Below are 16745 nucleotides of genomic sequence, written 5' to 3'. Positions count from 1 at the left end.
GAGTGGCAATCGATAAGATTGATCTGCTCAAGTTATCAGCGAAAAGAGACACCGATGATTCTGAACGCAATGTTGTTGTCCTTTCGTTTCATTATGTTGCAATCATTTTTGGCATCCAATCTTCTATTGTTTTAATCATAAATTTTACCTTCTTTTAAACATAGGCTGTTCTTTATATTAGTAATGTTGGTAACAATAATTAGTAAAGTTAAATACTATACATTTTTTTATATTTTGCTGTTTTATCAACTCTTGCATGCCGTGCTGTTAGAATGGTTTTTATTCTGGAACCTGCTAATATTTCAACGTAAAGCTTTTTTTTTACAAACACATGTTCTCGTTTCGATATGCTGAAAAACTATGATTTCAATCACAAATTTTCCCTTCTTTCGATAATGTATGGTTATTTTGATTCACACATCCAAAATTAAAATTAATATTGAAAGATCTAACAAATGTTTCCTTTTAAAACGGTTTTGTTAGTTCGTGATATGGTGTGAGACGTTTTTTTGCGTCAAAACCTTAAACATTTTGAACAAAAAATAATCTGCTTTCGACTAAAAGCTATTTTTCCATTATGCTGCAATAATAGATCTTTGGTTAGAGCTTCCAATACTTTGTATATGAATTTACCACTCTTTTACTAAGTAATTTTCATCAAGTGCTGGGTCCCAACTGGGACATACACATAGCTTGATTTGAAGCGAAATGTTCTGTGAGCGTTTCCTTAATTATTAACTGCGAATTTTCTTTGCCAATTTAATATTTTGAAATATATCTATCACAATAATCTTAAAGATACTTTATGTTCTGAGATGTAAAGAAAATTATTATTACGAAAAAATCTTCCACCAGGACCGTCACGAATTTCAATAATTTATGCTCTCTAATGTAACAACTACTGTGGGCTTCGTAGCCGTGCGGTTAGTGTTACCGAGGCATTTAGCCGCATCGTGCTAAGGAGTGTGGGTTCGATTCCCGCCTCAGGCTGAAAAAACTTTTCGAGAGGTATGTTTTCCGACTGTGCCACTGGGCGTTGCATGCTAGTCCGTTGTCTAGTGTGGTGCTTCCTTCAAAGGGCAAATAGCCCACTGGAAGCATTAACGTGTGGTGTCTTTTTTACTATACTAGGCGTAGTATATTGATTTTTATTCTGCTCATTCTAAATCACTCATTATGCCAAACGGCCATTATGCCAAACTACGTTATGCCAAACGGCTTTATGCCAAACGGCTTTATGCCAAACGACTTTATGCCAAACGGAGTACAATCGTTCAATACATCGAAACGTCGGACGTTTGAAATGAATCAGCTTTTGATTTATACTGACTGCAACGCCAATAACATAGTTACATCTTTAGCTCGTCTCAATATGAGACGGAATTAACACTGCTTCTCCGTTTTGAATTAGTGCTGGGAATATTCTGTTCACTCCTACAGGTTTGTAAGGCTGAAAAGACCTTATAGCGTGTTTCACTCTTGCATTTGTGAAGATTACGTCTGCAAGATCTGGGTCAGAGATTACAGTTCAAACCAGATGACAAAGTTTCGATAGAACATCCTCAATTGTTTATGAGCTGTTCAAATCAGCACAAGAAATGAACCCAGGAAAATGAGTTTCCATAATCAAATTTAAGATTTCATTCGGAGTTTTCGTAGGAACTACGTCTTCTCATTTCAAGGACCCAAGCTTAAACGTGTGATCAACCGATTTCTGCAGTCTTGCAACTACAGGGGTATTGCTCATATTTTTACATGTTTGAATCCAAATTCTTCTTTTAGATTTTCATATTTCTCTGTCATATTCAGTCAAAGCTCTCTTGTACTGAGCCTATTCTGAAGAATGTTTCGCTTTATTAAAAAGCTTAGGAGTGTGTTTTTGATATCTTCCAAGTTTAGCCTTGCTATCAAGTAGGCTGCTGAAAAACGTCATGAAGAGTCCTGTAGAAAATGACCGATTAGTCTTCTCCAATTTCTCCACTAATCTGGAGACTTCCCCAAACCTTTTCTTCACACAAAGGCATCGAAACTCTGGACGAATTCAACAGTGAACGAATCATGTAAGTCCAATTAACCGTTTGTAAACGGTTTCGTGTCATACAAACACTATTACATTTTATTTATATAGAAGATAGAAGATAGAAGATAGAAGATAGAAGATAGAAGATAGAAGATAGAAGATAGAAGATAGAAGATAGAAGATAGAAGATAGAAGATAGAAGATAGAAGATAGAAGATAGAAGATAGAAGATAGAAGATAGAAGATAGAAGATAGAAGATAGAAGATAGAAGATAGAAGATAGAAGATAAACGATTACAGCATTTGCAAAATGTCAAATCTAAAATTTCCTGTCTGATTGCATTTGAAAAGGTAGAGTAAGGTGGGGCAAAAGTTCGACCTTAGTGGTATAATCAAAGTTTCTAGGAAAATAATAGCAGATGAAACAAAACAAATACCATAAATCGAACCTTCAACATATTGGCTATAATTTTGCTGAACAAACTTGTGTCAAAATATTTACCCATAATAATTTAAGAATACAACTTTCAAACTCAGTAAGACGCATATCGGACAAAAATAAAAATGGTCGATCACAGTGAGGAAAAATGAAATAAAAATAAAAGAGAATATGAATTTGATTTATCTTATTGATCAGTTATCAGTTATCTGAAAAGATCTATTTTACTGTAAATGTTACCCTTTTCGACAACTTGGAAACCTCTGATTCAGCAGCATTTCAGTGGCTCTCGAATTTATTATCAGTCATGAATTTTCATTAATAGACACTTCCTCCCCGGTGACGGCCGCCGGTTAATTTATTTCGAAATCATGATTTAAACACCAAACGAAGTTCCGTTTCATGGCCAATGAGTTCATATTTCCACACTGATTGACCAACTCGCGACGCCTGAGATCTGTTGCAAGTTGCAGCCAGTCAGTTGCATATTATCTATACTGCAATGCACTTCTCTAGGATACCTAGTCCGCTTACATTCCGTTCTCCCGCCGACTTCTGTACCTTCTAAACTCAGCGGCCACGCAATAGCTTCCAGTTCGACCGACCAACATATGATCGAAGAGAATGTGACCTTTGAGGAGTAAATAAGAGAACCAGTTTGTTGTTGGCAGCTCTATTTGAGTAAACACAAACTGGTAATAGCTATTACCTACAACAACCTACCTCAGTTCAGCAGCAGCTGCACACACCAACGCTGCACCGTCATTGACTCCGTGGTTGTTGCTGTCGTTGCTGCAGTCGATGATGATGGCATATGCATTTTTATTGACTCCCCTCAAGCACGTATTGCTGAGTAGGTAGAATTCTACTATTTATTTATTGCTGCTGTTTTGGCGCGATTTGCTGCCTAGTGACATAACATTTTTACGAGGGGTTCCGTTACGCGTAAAAAAATCTATAAATTGCTTCGAATTGTGTGAGTTATAGAGAAAAGGAAAACCTATTTAAACAAAAGTTTAGTTAAGCAATTTTTATACATAAGAAATTTCGTCGAATAGTAACTGATTATAATGTGCCTTTTATTACTATGAATTGTTGGTTTTAGCAATGAACAGAAAAAAAAACATATTTTGCAATGGGAATGGGTCTAGATCTGTGCGCTGCCGCCGATTCATTTTATGTCAGGCCGACGGCGAAAGGGGTATCGGCATCACTCCGCCAATTTTGGATTTTCACGCCGAGCATTTATGCATCTCGAGAAAAATTGATAATTTTTTTATGAAAAACATGCACCAGAGAATATTTATTTTGAAGTTCATATAAGGATTCTTATAGATGATTTAAAGGATGTTTCTTAGAATTTCTCCTGGATACTCTTTATGATTTTCGTTGATTTTTTTTCGAAAATGATTCCTGAAACTTCTCCAGTTATTAGTTCAATAATTTCTCCTTAGATTTGCCCTTAACTATCTGCAAGGGTTTTATCATCTACATACAAGTTTCTAGCAGCCTTAAGAGATTGTTTCAGAAATTTTATTTAATTTGTCCAGCACGGTTTTTCAGGGATTTATTTAATCTTTATCTGAATAAAACTAAGAATTCCTTCTTAAATAATTGCAGGAATTCCATCAGGAATTTTTCATACATTCATACAGGTATTTCTTCAATAATTTCTGTGAGGAAGTGATGTTTTGAAGAATATTATTGGAAATTATCCGTGGGCGTTCTACAATATATCATTCAGCAATTCCTCCATGAAATTAATTAAGTATTCAATCAGGAGATTCTTCAGCAAATCCATCACGGATTTCGCCAAGAATTTCATTCGATTTAGGTCTGTTGTATGCGCATAAAATGAGCAGCCCGAATGATGATAAGCTATTGCAGATTATGAATATAATAGCATCTTATTTGAGAAATGTCAATAATAGTGGCATCGTTTTCACATTTCACTTCAAGTGTAAAATTTCATATTAAGTTCAATACATGTTTAAGAATACATTTTTGTGTCGTTTTTTTCAATTACATGGTGTGTTAGTCGCAATGTAAATGACGTCCACAGCATTTTTTGACGTAGAACTACGTCTTTCTTCTCTATACAGGAGTGAAATTAGAATTTCAAAACTAAGAGCGTTACGTTGGCATGAAATATTTTAAACGTTTATAACTTTTTGCTGGTTTAACGAAATTCCTTGATTAGCACCTCAAACGAAAGACAAGACATCAAAGGTTCATGTTATTCACTTACTGAATCCCACATTCGTGTCCAAAAAGTTTAATAACTGTTTTAAAAGAGAACGTTGATTTCAAGTAAATCTATGAATAGGGGTGCTAGAGAAAAATTGATGTCATTTGCTTTTCACTCTCCGATTGGATCGCATCTCAGCAGGCAACAGGTCGGCTTGCTCTGACCGGGCGTGCTTCTCAGGCACAGACATCGATAGCGATGGACCCCCTGTCTTGCTTCGCTCAAATCAAACTGTCGAGCGAGCGAGAGAAGATGCCGTCCGAAGCCAAAGCCGCCAAGAAGAAGAAGAGGAAGGAGAATATACGGTCGAACTGTGAACACGGTCGGTGACCAGTGTAGAAGCCCTTGCACTGAGTGAGATTTGGCTAGACGATCACTCCTCCGTCGACATTGCTGGCTACAGCTGCAGCACCCAGTTCAAACGGCCAGGCGTGAGAGCTGGAGGTGTGGCGATTTTCCAGAAGGATACGGCGTTCAACGTAGATGTTCCTCACACGATTCAAAAGATTAGGGAGGAATATGATGCAATGCTTGGCGTAGCAGATCAGGTTAGAGATATTACACTGTTCGTCAAAAATTTGTTTTTGGATGGATCAGGGACGCGTTTATATGGGTCTTGAAGTGCAAGAAAAGTATAGAAAGAGGCCGTTTTCAAATGATTTGCAGCACCCCTGGATCATTTTTTGATAAAGCTTGAAAATTTGGCATTTTTAATCACAAAAAGTGTAATAAGCAAAATATCAATATCTTTTTAAATTCAATTATACAACCATCGAATTTGTCAAATCAATATTTTTTAGCACTGGATGACTTCAGGAAATCTTGCACCATTTCAGAAGAATATTGGCATCTATTTTGTATATGAATTTGGAATGTTAACGATCATCAAGCAAGTACGTGAGGATGTGCACCATATAAATAGAGTAAGGTGGGGCAGAAGTTCGACCTTAGTGGTATAATCAAAGTTTCCAGGAAAACAATAGCAGTTAAAACAAAACAAATACCATACAGTGAATCTTCAACATATTGGCTATAATTTTGCTGAACAAACTTGTGTCAAAATATTTACTCATTTTTAGTTATAACAGTTTCAAAATTGATTGTCTTATTCGAACTTTTGCCCCACCGGTGGGGCAAGAGTTCGAATCTAGTGTGGGGCAAAAGCTCGCAGGCTAAAACACAAAATATCGATCCTTTTATGACAGGCATACTTTACACCAACGGTAAACTTAAGTTTGACGAAAAATACACACTAAATTTTCATCAAAAAATTGCCCAAAACCGGGTTGATTGTAATATACTCAAAAATAGCAGTTTTTCAAAACTAAGTGGAAATGTAAAATTTTGATGACAGTTTTCACACGATCGGACAAATTTAACTAAATTTGAAGATAATATGTGGATTTTAGGCAATTTGCAAATTTTTCCGTGATTTTATACATGGGTCGAACTTTTGCCCCGCTGATTCGAACTTTTGCCCCACTATGGGCCAAAAATTGTTTTCAAGCATTTATGCAAAAACTAATACACCTCAAAGCAACCTTATGATAGGCCCAGAAATGCCCTTATATAAAATATCGAGAAAGATTTTATCTTCAATTGGTTCCATGCAACGAAAGTTTGACCAAAAATTACAATATTCACGTCGAAAAACAACAAATAGCCATAACTTTTCCAAATCTCAATCGATTTTTATGATATTTGGATTAAAAGTCTCTTACATGAGTGTCATTTGAACCACCATGACATTTATAAGATTTGTTTTGAATTGAGCTAGAAATCTTCAAAAGAAACTCTTACCCCACTCGAACTTTTGCCCCACTTTACTCTACTACTTTTTTTTTTCTATTTCACACATCTGGTTCATTATATAATAATGATTATAGGTTCAAGAAGAAGCTTGATTAGGATTTTATTCTTTGCTCCATTAGACAAAGGAATGAGCAATGGAATCCGGTAACATTTGATTTCAACAATGATACGACGACTACGGAAAATTTATGTGTCTGTTATATTTATATGGGCTGGTTGGTCTAATAAACTCTTAGCCTCAGTAATACAAAATTAGGTTAGACACTGTCATGTAAGGGGTCTTACATGAGCTAGTCGGTTTATCAGAAATCTATGGCGAAGTCTATGAAAAATGTTACAATATTGTTATTTGCGATTTCCAAAGATTTTGATACGCATTCATTAAAAATAGATTACCTATCGTGAGGTCCATTTGTTATCAAAATATCCCTAGAAATTACAGACTAACGTAAAATAGCAACCAACAATTCAGTAATCAACAATTTCACCTTTGTTGTGACACCACTCGACAGCCACTCAGGCAGGCAAGAGATCTTTTTGATTCAGTTTGTGCACAATACTAATCATTTGTGAAAACTGGTTAAGTGGTAACATGCCTGCTTCTTTCTTGTAAGATGAAAAAATTCTGGTTAAACCATTTCCAAATCTTTTTTTTTTTTTGTTTCTACATTTTACATTTTTTCGGCAATTTTAAAAGAGCTCATGCCTGCCTGAGCGGCTTTCGCAAAAAAAATGTGACAATGTTGATTACTAAATTATTTATTGCTATGTATTTTCTGTTATTCTGTAATTATTGTAGGGATATTCTGATGAAAATTAATCTCACGATCAGTAAACTATTTTTTTATGAGAACCTATCGAAATATTTAGATATCGCAAATAACAATGTTATCACATTTTTTTACAGACATCGTCTCCTGATAAACCAGCTAGCGCATGTAATACCACTTACATGTCAGTGTCCAACCTGTATTTCTGCTGAGAGTTTATTAGACCAACCAGCCCATACATAAATTTTCCGTAGTCGTCGTATCCTTGTTAAAATCAAATGTTACTAGATTTCATTGTTCATTGCTTTATCTAATGGAGCAAAGAATAAAATCCTAATCAAGCTTCTCCTTGAACCTATAATAATTATTATATAATGAACCAGATGTGTGAAATAGAAAAAAAAAAGTATTTATATGGTGCACATCCTCACGTACTTGCTTGATGATCGTTAACATTCCAAATTCATATACAAAATAGATGCCAATATTCTTCTGAAATGGTGCACGTTTCCCTGAAGTCATCCAGTGCTAAAAAATATTGATTTGACAAATTCAATGGTTGTATAATTGAATTTAAAAAGATATTGATATTTTGCTTATTACATTTTTTGTGTTTAAAAATGCCAAATTTTCAAGCTTTATCAAAAAATAATCCAGGGGTGCTGCAAATCATTTGAAAACGACCTCTTTCTATACTTTTCTTGCACTTCAAGACCCATATAAACGCGTCCCTGATCCATCCAAAAAAAATTTTTTGTCGAACAGTGTTAGTACGGCATCGATTATGGTTATGGACATTGAAGTACTGCTAATAACAGTGTACTTTTCTCCAGGTACTACTGTGCAAGATACAAAAATGTTCATGACCCATAATTTATTCATTTATGTAAAACAAGATGCTCCTATTGTAGTTACCGATGACTTCAATATTGACGTTTCCAAACAAGAAAATATTAAATTTGTCGATTTCATGAATAAACATTTTAATTTAAGGTTGACAAATCGTCCAAATGAAGCGACCACATTAGCTACCCCACTGTTGTAAGCTGCCCATAAAAGCATAACTGTCCCATATGGATTACCTCCAACAAAATTTTTTTGGCGGGCTACGCATATTTGTATGTATATTTTCATATGCACACATAAAATTGATCAGTTTGTTCGAAAACATTGCGAAAAAAATTCAAATTAGTGCTGTCCCATATTGAAAAATAAAGGCATAACAGTCTTTATATAGATCAGCCTGCAAAAAGTATAATTATTCTTTAGTAAAAATTATCTGCGATACAAAATTATCGCGAGCACGTTTTGATTGAAATTTAGCATCATTTATACGTTCAATTCATTCATTTTTGTAATGTAGAATATCCTATATATTTAACATAAGAACAGTAGTGTCTTACTGAATATTGTAACATGACCCAAAACCGCGCCCTTTACTGTACACAAAGCAGAACCGCTTCTGGCGGCAATGTCGATGTGGTCAGCTAGTCTTGGGTTGAATACATTAAATCTTTACGAAAGCTAATTTACCGTATTTCATTTGCAATATTGATGATTAATTCGTTTTCAATCAAATAATTGAAGTTGCATAAACAATGGAGCTGAAATAGCTGTTGCGAGAGAAGCACATCTCTTCATCCAGACCATGGTGAAGGTGGTAAGAATGCATATAAGTCCGGACGAGGATCTACTCGGGTTGAACATTTTCTTGCTTTCACAGGGCATAGTATATCTTCGTACCACTCGCTATAAAAATGTGAAAACAGTTGATTGGTAAAAAAAACTCTCAGATTGAAAAACTATCACAACAAGAAACTCATAGCACTAAAAAACCTGGACGCATTTAAATGAGCTAGACCGGATGGCATTGCACCCGTGTTCTTCAAGAATCGTTCAGAAAAGCTTACCGTTCCCTTAAAACGCCTTTTTGACATGTTTCTAAATAATGGAAAATTCCCAGAAGCTTGAAAATACTCATATTTGGTGCCTGTTTTTTAATCAGGCACAAAATCTGACATACGGAACTATCGCGGAATTGCCAATATCTGCCATCATGTAACAGCTCCAATTGAAGTATTTTTAGGCTATCGTGTAGTGCAGATATGTAAAGTTGTAAGGGATCATAGATAATAGACTCAAAACTCACTTTTGTAGAACATTGGAATTTCATAATTAAACAAGCAAACAGTACGCTTGGCTCCATTAAGAGGTTCAGCAACAATTTGCATAACCCTTACACTATTAAAATATTGCATATTACATATGTAAGACCAATTGTGAGATACTGCCACCTAGTATGGAACCCGAACCATATCATACACGAAGAACCCATAGAATAAGTACAGAAGCAATTCTTTTTATTTCCGGAGATTGAATTGTACTAAAGAATATGAAGAAGAATTAACAAATGAGTTAGGTTTTTTAAGCTATAAAAAAGTCTATGTATTCTAAATCATGCGTTGTTTTAGTATTTTTTTTAATCAAAATTCAATTGTGAACAGCAGTTTGTAGATAGAAACTTGCTCATCCTAGTCTTTCCTCATTATTCAGGATATTTTGGTTTATTGTAAAGATTTTGAGCATACGGATACCCATGGGCATCGGCTGCCAGATCACTGTATAGCATGTTCCCAGTTCCCCGGGGGATGTGATCATGGCCACTTATCTAGGAGCCCCTGGAATCTACTATAGAGTGATTACTACATTTGTGATTTTGAAAATGCTCCACATCTTCCAAGGCATATAAAACCTACATGGTAGACGGTGAATCTAAAACTACTTCCAGAAGCATGAATTTTAAATATATTGAAGTTTGTTACCCATATTGTTTTTATTCCGTACAAAAAAATCCGTGTAAAATTATCCACTTTCATCAGGGTACCTCGAACCTACTCTAGTAGTCATGACAGCCGGAGGTTTATGAAGTACTTTCTGAAGCATCACCTTTTAAAATCTTGATATTTGATACCCATTTTGATGTGATTCCGGACATGTTTTTAATTGGCCACATCCCTTGGGGCACCTGGATACTACTAGAGAGTGGTCATGGCAGTCGGTGGTTCTGCAAATTCTTCCGGAATTATCACCTTTAGAAATCTTGACGTTTGATGCCCATATTGATATGGTTCAGAACATGTTCCTAATTGGGCACTTCTCTCAGGGCATCTGGAACCTACTATAGAATGGTCAATTCGTCTAAAGGTTCTGAATATGCTGCCGGAAGCATCATCTTGAAGTATAAGAGGAAAATAACCATCATCGTTTTAAAAGCAATTTTTTGAAGCAATGTTCATGAAAATCGATCATTGCATTGCACTTGCAATCTGAAATGCAATGATAGATTTTCATGAAGATTTTTTAAAATTGAACGAAAAAACTGGGTTTTCATTTTGGATGATTGCTGATGACTGAATGATGTATTCTTGAGCATTAAAGGTCACTAGGATATAGCTCCGGATAGTATATACAATACATGATAGGAAATAGAAACATGACTGATCATATTTTCCGGAACCAGTTTTACGTAAATAGTTACATTTCTGAAGATTTTCAACAAATTTAAATGCGTTTGCCGGCATTCAACTTCCTATTAGTTCTAGTCTCTAGGAAAATTGTAAACACTCATACAACTTCACCCCGCGCAAATTACAAGCGACAGAATGCCAAATGCCATTTGGACATGACCTCGGAGAATCCGGAACATCTTTGGTATCAGGTGGCCAATATGCAGGGCCAAGAAAGTTCCTGAAACAAGACCAATTTTGCCGCCGACTACTTCCAGATGCATTGAATTTCATCCATTCGTCATAAAGTTATGAGCATTTGGAATTAGCCAAAATTTTGCTCATCGTTCTGAGCTGGCGGTGAGCCTGATATGGCTTTATTTCTGTTGCCATGCAATAAAATCAAGGCAAAAGAGAACTTTCTTCATTTTTATGCTCTTATAATTATATTTCCGTGAGAAACTACTCAAAATACATCTGAACGTTAAGTATTGAACACGATGATGTTCTGCTGGGCATTTATTTTGGCATTGTCGACGCTAAATTGGTGTTTTTTTGACGACAAGATATTTAACTTCATCTATAGATTTCTCGTTCGATAGCAATTCCATATGGGACAGTTATGCTTTTATGGGCAGTAAGAGTCTGACCCAGAATTGATCTAAGTTATGTCCGTAGTAGTTCTACGTCAACCCCGCGGTAATGTAACAGACATTACCCACCCCAATTTTTTATTATGTTGAAGAGTGTGTTTATGTAAAGTGGTCCTCAAGTAGTGAATTCGTGGTGATACGGTTTAAATTATTTCGTTCTTTAAACCGATTATGTAACTATCTTGTGCATTACAAGGCTAAGGATTTCAAAATTTTATCATATATTTTGAAATTTTCTTCACATCGCCATAAATTCAAAGTTCAATTTTTAGAACGCTAAAAATGAATTCCAATCTTCAAGAGAGTGTATTAGTGCTTTTTTTGTGATTTTTTTGATAATATTAAACAATTTTCCAAGTTGGATCACAGCAGGCCGTGCGCGCGGGCGGCTGCGTTTTGAATTTTGTGTACGTTTATTTCGTCCCGCATTTTTTTTTTTTTTAATTTGTCTGGTGAAGAATTTGATTTGGCGGATGCCACGTGCAAATGTGAATGATGTGGAAATATTAAAGTGATAAAAGGAAAAAACAATCAAGTATTTTTCCAGAACTTTTCAATGAATTGCTTGAATAAATTTTCTGATAGTAGTGTTTGATCCGTTGAATCTGTTGCATGCTCCATAGGCAACGAAATCAGAAACGTGTTCGGTTCGCACTATTGGTTTCGCTCATCCGTATTTATGCTCACGTATTCATTTCACATGGTATCTTTATCGTTTACCAAAACAAATCCTTCAAACAACCCTTTTTCATCCATCCTCCCAGTGTTATCTTGTGGAAATGCATAAGACTCCTCGGCTTTCATTAAGTGAGTAACACGTCAACATTTCCCTTCCATCCCCAAATTGACCTGCATTCGGACGCAGCCGACACCATTATCGTTTGTTATAATAATGAGAGCACCGGTACTTACACATGTTCTTGCATTAACGGAGTAGCAACTGCGGGCGGTCAATCATGCTCAATTCCTCGAATGACACTTCTGAGAATTTCTTCGAGAATTTTTCAGAGCTTTTAGCAAAGCTTTGAGGTAGCTGGCCGTTAATTAAGTTAGACAATTGTGGAAGTTTTTTGATCTCTCTAAGGCTTTTCCTCCATAAACTCCTAATACCGGAAAAAATACGGCAATTATTCCAGCGAAGATACCTCCATGTTCTTCAATGAATTTTTCAATGATCTTTCCAACAATTGTTTCTACATTTTTACAAAAAAATATTGAAGGAATTGTCCAAGAGTTTCACAAAAAAATATACCATGAACTGCTCTCAGTGTACCCACACCCTATAAGGCTATCGGTGCTATTAGTGGACTACTTAAGCTATGAAAAATCATAACATAATAACGACAAGCCTTAACATAAATCTTTTGGCGCCAACAGAAAGATTTCAACCTCTACTATATGGGAAAAAATTAAAAAGAGTGATGCAATTATTTTTTGAGCCTAAAGTCTCATGAGCCACTATTGTGACACGTGTTCCAGTAGTTGCACTAGTGCCTCAGTAGTAGACGTTCGGTAATGGTAGAAGGAATTTCCAACAAAATTGATGATTTTCACATAGGTTTAGCACGAACAGGTTTAATTTAGTGGAACATCTCGCATCTTGTCACCTTTATTCACAGAAGAGAGGATCGATGAAGAGAAATCGATCATGCGACTAACGCCCTTATTCTAGCACACACTTGGCATACGCAATTTATGTAAATCCATAATAATAAAAACAATAAGTCGAAAAGTTGAGACGATATTTTGTTCCTCTTATGACGGTGCTTGTGCTCAAACAAGCCGAATATAGAAAAGTGTTTTTTAATGTATCACCACTGGTAGACTCAAGTAGGCTGATCACTCAGCACGAATACCTAAGAAAAGAGTTTGGTATCTAGTTGATATACTAGTTGAGATTATTGGCCTCATGAAACGTTGCGAATGCATGACCAATGACCATCCCAAAGTAAATAAGCGCGTACGGTAGCCGTTAGTGGTTGGCAGTATTGTGAAAAACTCAATTTCTTATAACTCACGCTTGAGATTTGTCATGCGTGAGTTGTAAATCACGCAAATCAACAGTCAAAAAATCATGGATGAGTTGGCTCACCTTTTTGACTCATCGTCTTGTAATTCCACAGTTTGCTCACATACGACAGTAATTTCTTGTTGGTCTGGTAAAATTATAGTAATCCTTTCTAACGTAAACAACAACATTCGGGTTTCACGAGTTTTGGACGGATTTTGCGACTGAATCATTTTTTACGATTCGAGGTGATTGAGTGATTTTGCATCAAAATCTTAAACGTGAGATTTGCGAAGCAGATCTCTTATGAGTTTGCTCTCACGGGAGAGCGTATTGATTGAGATTTGAGTGTGAGTCTATCAACACTGGTGATTGGTGAGATTTCGAGGAATATCGATGAAGATGGAGCTCTGGAATGTACCTGTTATTCGAATGACTACATCAACAGACACGAAAATATTTACAAAAAATTACAAATTTTAATGGTATTCAAAAATGTAGCCAATAACGGGTCCATTTTGTTGCCAAAATTGGGGGGTGCCAAAAACGGAGCATGCCAAAAATGTAATCCCATTGTAATGAGTTCCTTAATTTAAACATTCCGCATAATTTACGAAATTTCTTAAAGCTTCCTAGTGATATTCTACGTTTCTATACGTGTATCCAACTTCATAAAGCTTTCGTAGATATAAGGAACTCGGTAGACACTGCTTCCAAGTGCACCTTCAAGCAGTCAACGACGACGACGCTAGAATACGTCGAATTAAATTCGTTTTCTCGTCCAGTTAATGACATGTTCATTAGCACTCCAGCAGGTTGTGAAATTAGATACACACATCGATTGGTTGCAGTGCATGGCAGTGTAGTAATCCAAAACAAATCAATATAATTACAGCGGTTTGGCGCTCGTTTCGTCTAAGCCGCCTTTCCAGCAGGCACTTCCATGCGGTGGCGGCCTAAAAGCGCCTGCGGCAAAAAAACGCAAATTGACTTGCAATTGCCTGCAGTACTACCCGTCAAAGCATAACTGTCCGATGTGAAAAAAAAACAAATAAAAATGTTCATAATTTTCTATCTTATTTCTGCATGACATGTTCACTTAACACAACTGCACATATTACTCATTTGCTTCTATTGATCAGCATAAAATAAAAATTGATGGCAATTCACAGTTTATATAGAGATCTTTATGTTTTTATTTTTCAATATGGGATTGTACAAAGTTCATATTTTGTTAATTTTTATATGCGCAGTAAAGTATACATTAAAACATGAATTTCGTTATGAAAAAGGTGTTAGTTCGAAAACTTATATGAGACAGTTCTACTTTTATGGTCGGAATAGGTGTATGAGGGTATACCGCGGACTTGGGCCAGACAGTAAGTAGGCTTTTGTTATTTCAAAATTTCCGGAGCCACACAAAACAGCTCCGAGGTAACGCGTCCACTTCGAACGGTGCACTCGATTATATTGACACGACTTGTTGTAGGTAAGTGCTCCGAATAATGAAAGATTTAAAATTGCACTGCTTGTTTATTTCATTTCCTTGGTTCACTATGCTGAAATATGAGTGGAAGAGTTTATGCAATGATTTGACCATGCATCAAAGAGAGCTATGGTTATTTTATATTAACTCGTATGAGCAAAACTCTGCTCCGGTGGAAAAGTTTAAGCCTACTGTGTGAGTACCAGCATAAATACACTCCCGTGTAAAAATTTGGGTTCACCCGTTAAAAATATACAAAAACATTTTTTGAAATTTCTTTACTATTTTTTTACTTAAAGTAACGATATTTTTCTATTTTTTTAAGTGTACTTAAAAAACATGGCTGATTTTCTCAGCATTGGAACGCCCAAATTTTAAACTCAATGTGTCATTAGAACCGTATTCTTCTATTTTAAAGCGCTTGCGAAAAATGGCCAAAAATGAACAATGTTCTTTACTCTTTCCAGTACTGTCAGTGAAATAAACCATTCCAAAATTTCGATTTTCGAGTGTTTCGGAGAACAAACATCGATCAAACTATGTTAAAACATGGTCCATTCATAAATATTTGGTTGAAGCAGTTTTGTAGAACAGAAAATGAACGCTTCGTATAGGTTTTTCCGATAAATTTTGGGTGCCGGTTCGTAATTAAGACTCCTATGTATTAAGACCTATGCACAAAACAAGTTTTCTTAAATTGACTGTAATTTGTACTTTAAGTACAGTAACTAAGAATTTTGATTAATTGGAAGATTTCCAGACATTTTTGAATACTTGAATAGGTCTGATATGGGCCCTCTCATTGGTTTTTGGTTTGTGGCTTAATGAAAGCTTGTTTTGATTGCTCGCCTTAGATAGCTACACAGTCAAATCGAAACTGAAGCGCTCATACAGTTACATCCAAGCGAATAAAAATGACACGATACAACATACCTATTTTAATAAAATCTTGATACGCTAATAAATTCACAGTCCGCCAACTTTCTAAATCATTCATACTTCCCTCTTGGACTGCTTTCATGCATGACTGATTGCACCATAGCTGGTGGACTGCCATAGCCATAGCAATTGCATATTTCCATTGAAAAACCAGGGCTGTCATGTGCTTGACGGTGTTGTGCACGGTTCAATAGTGTCCAAAGCGAATTTCAACCAATAATTAGAAAGCTACCGACGCGCGGTCGTGGTAACTTCCTTTCCATTAAGACACACGTTAGATAGAGTTAGGGCCGGGCTGGAGCAGCGAGCAGAATCAATTTAACACGCCTAGGAAAATATATTTATTCATGACCCACAAGTCGCTACCAGTAACAATACGAATTGCTTTGACGGAAATGTTCGGTTGACAGTCCAGGAGAGCCTTTCCGCCATATAAAATAAAAAAAAACCCATCGATGAGGTCTAATACATTTCAGCTGTCATCGACCATTCATTATTGTTGGTCATCTGATAAATTGCATCCAATTCAAGCAGATAGCTATTACTTTGACGAATGCTTGGCCCCATGGTCGTAGCCATAAAGGAGCGTTGTCCCAAGGGTGAGGACCCTTGACCAACGAAAAATAAATTCAAAATAAATTGGTATTTTACGAAGGTTTACACTTTATTTGGATTTATCCAGCCATTATATTTATAAAAAGTTACTTCATGATAAACTTCTTGGACTTTAACTAAAAACTAGGCTACTGCCATTCAAACATTCCTTCAAGAATATGCAACGGGTCATCATATTTTTTCATAATATCTAGAAAAAATATGCTTTCATAATAAGTTTTATCTTACGGTATCTTCAAGGTTCTCCAA

At 35.9% G+C, this 16745-nt stretch overlaps 1 protein-coding gene across 14 annotated transcripts in view; it reads left to right on the top strand.

The window, feature by feature from the left end:
- Window positions 1–16745, top strand: part of LOC5577336 (tight junction protein ZO-1) — a 253064-nt gene that overhangs the window by 152536 nt on the left and 83783 nt on the right. The gene's annotated exons all lie outside the window — the stretch shown is intronic.

Source organism: Aedes aegypti, chromosome 3 (assembly GCF_002204515.2).
Source record: "Aedes aegypti strain LVP_AGWG chromosome 3, AaegL5.0 Primary Assembly, whole genome shotgun sequence".
Classification (NCBI taxonomy): domain Eukaryota; kingdom Metazoa; phylum Arthropoda; class Insecta; order Diptera; family Culicidae; genus Aedes; species Aedes aegypti.
Note: the sequence above shows the minus strand (reverse complement) of the source record. Positions and strands in the feature narration are given on the sequence as shown.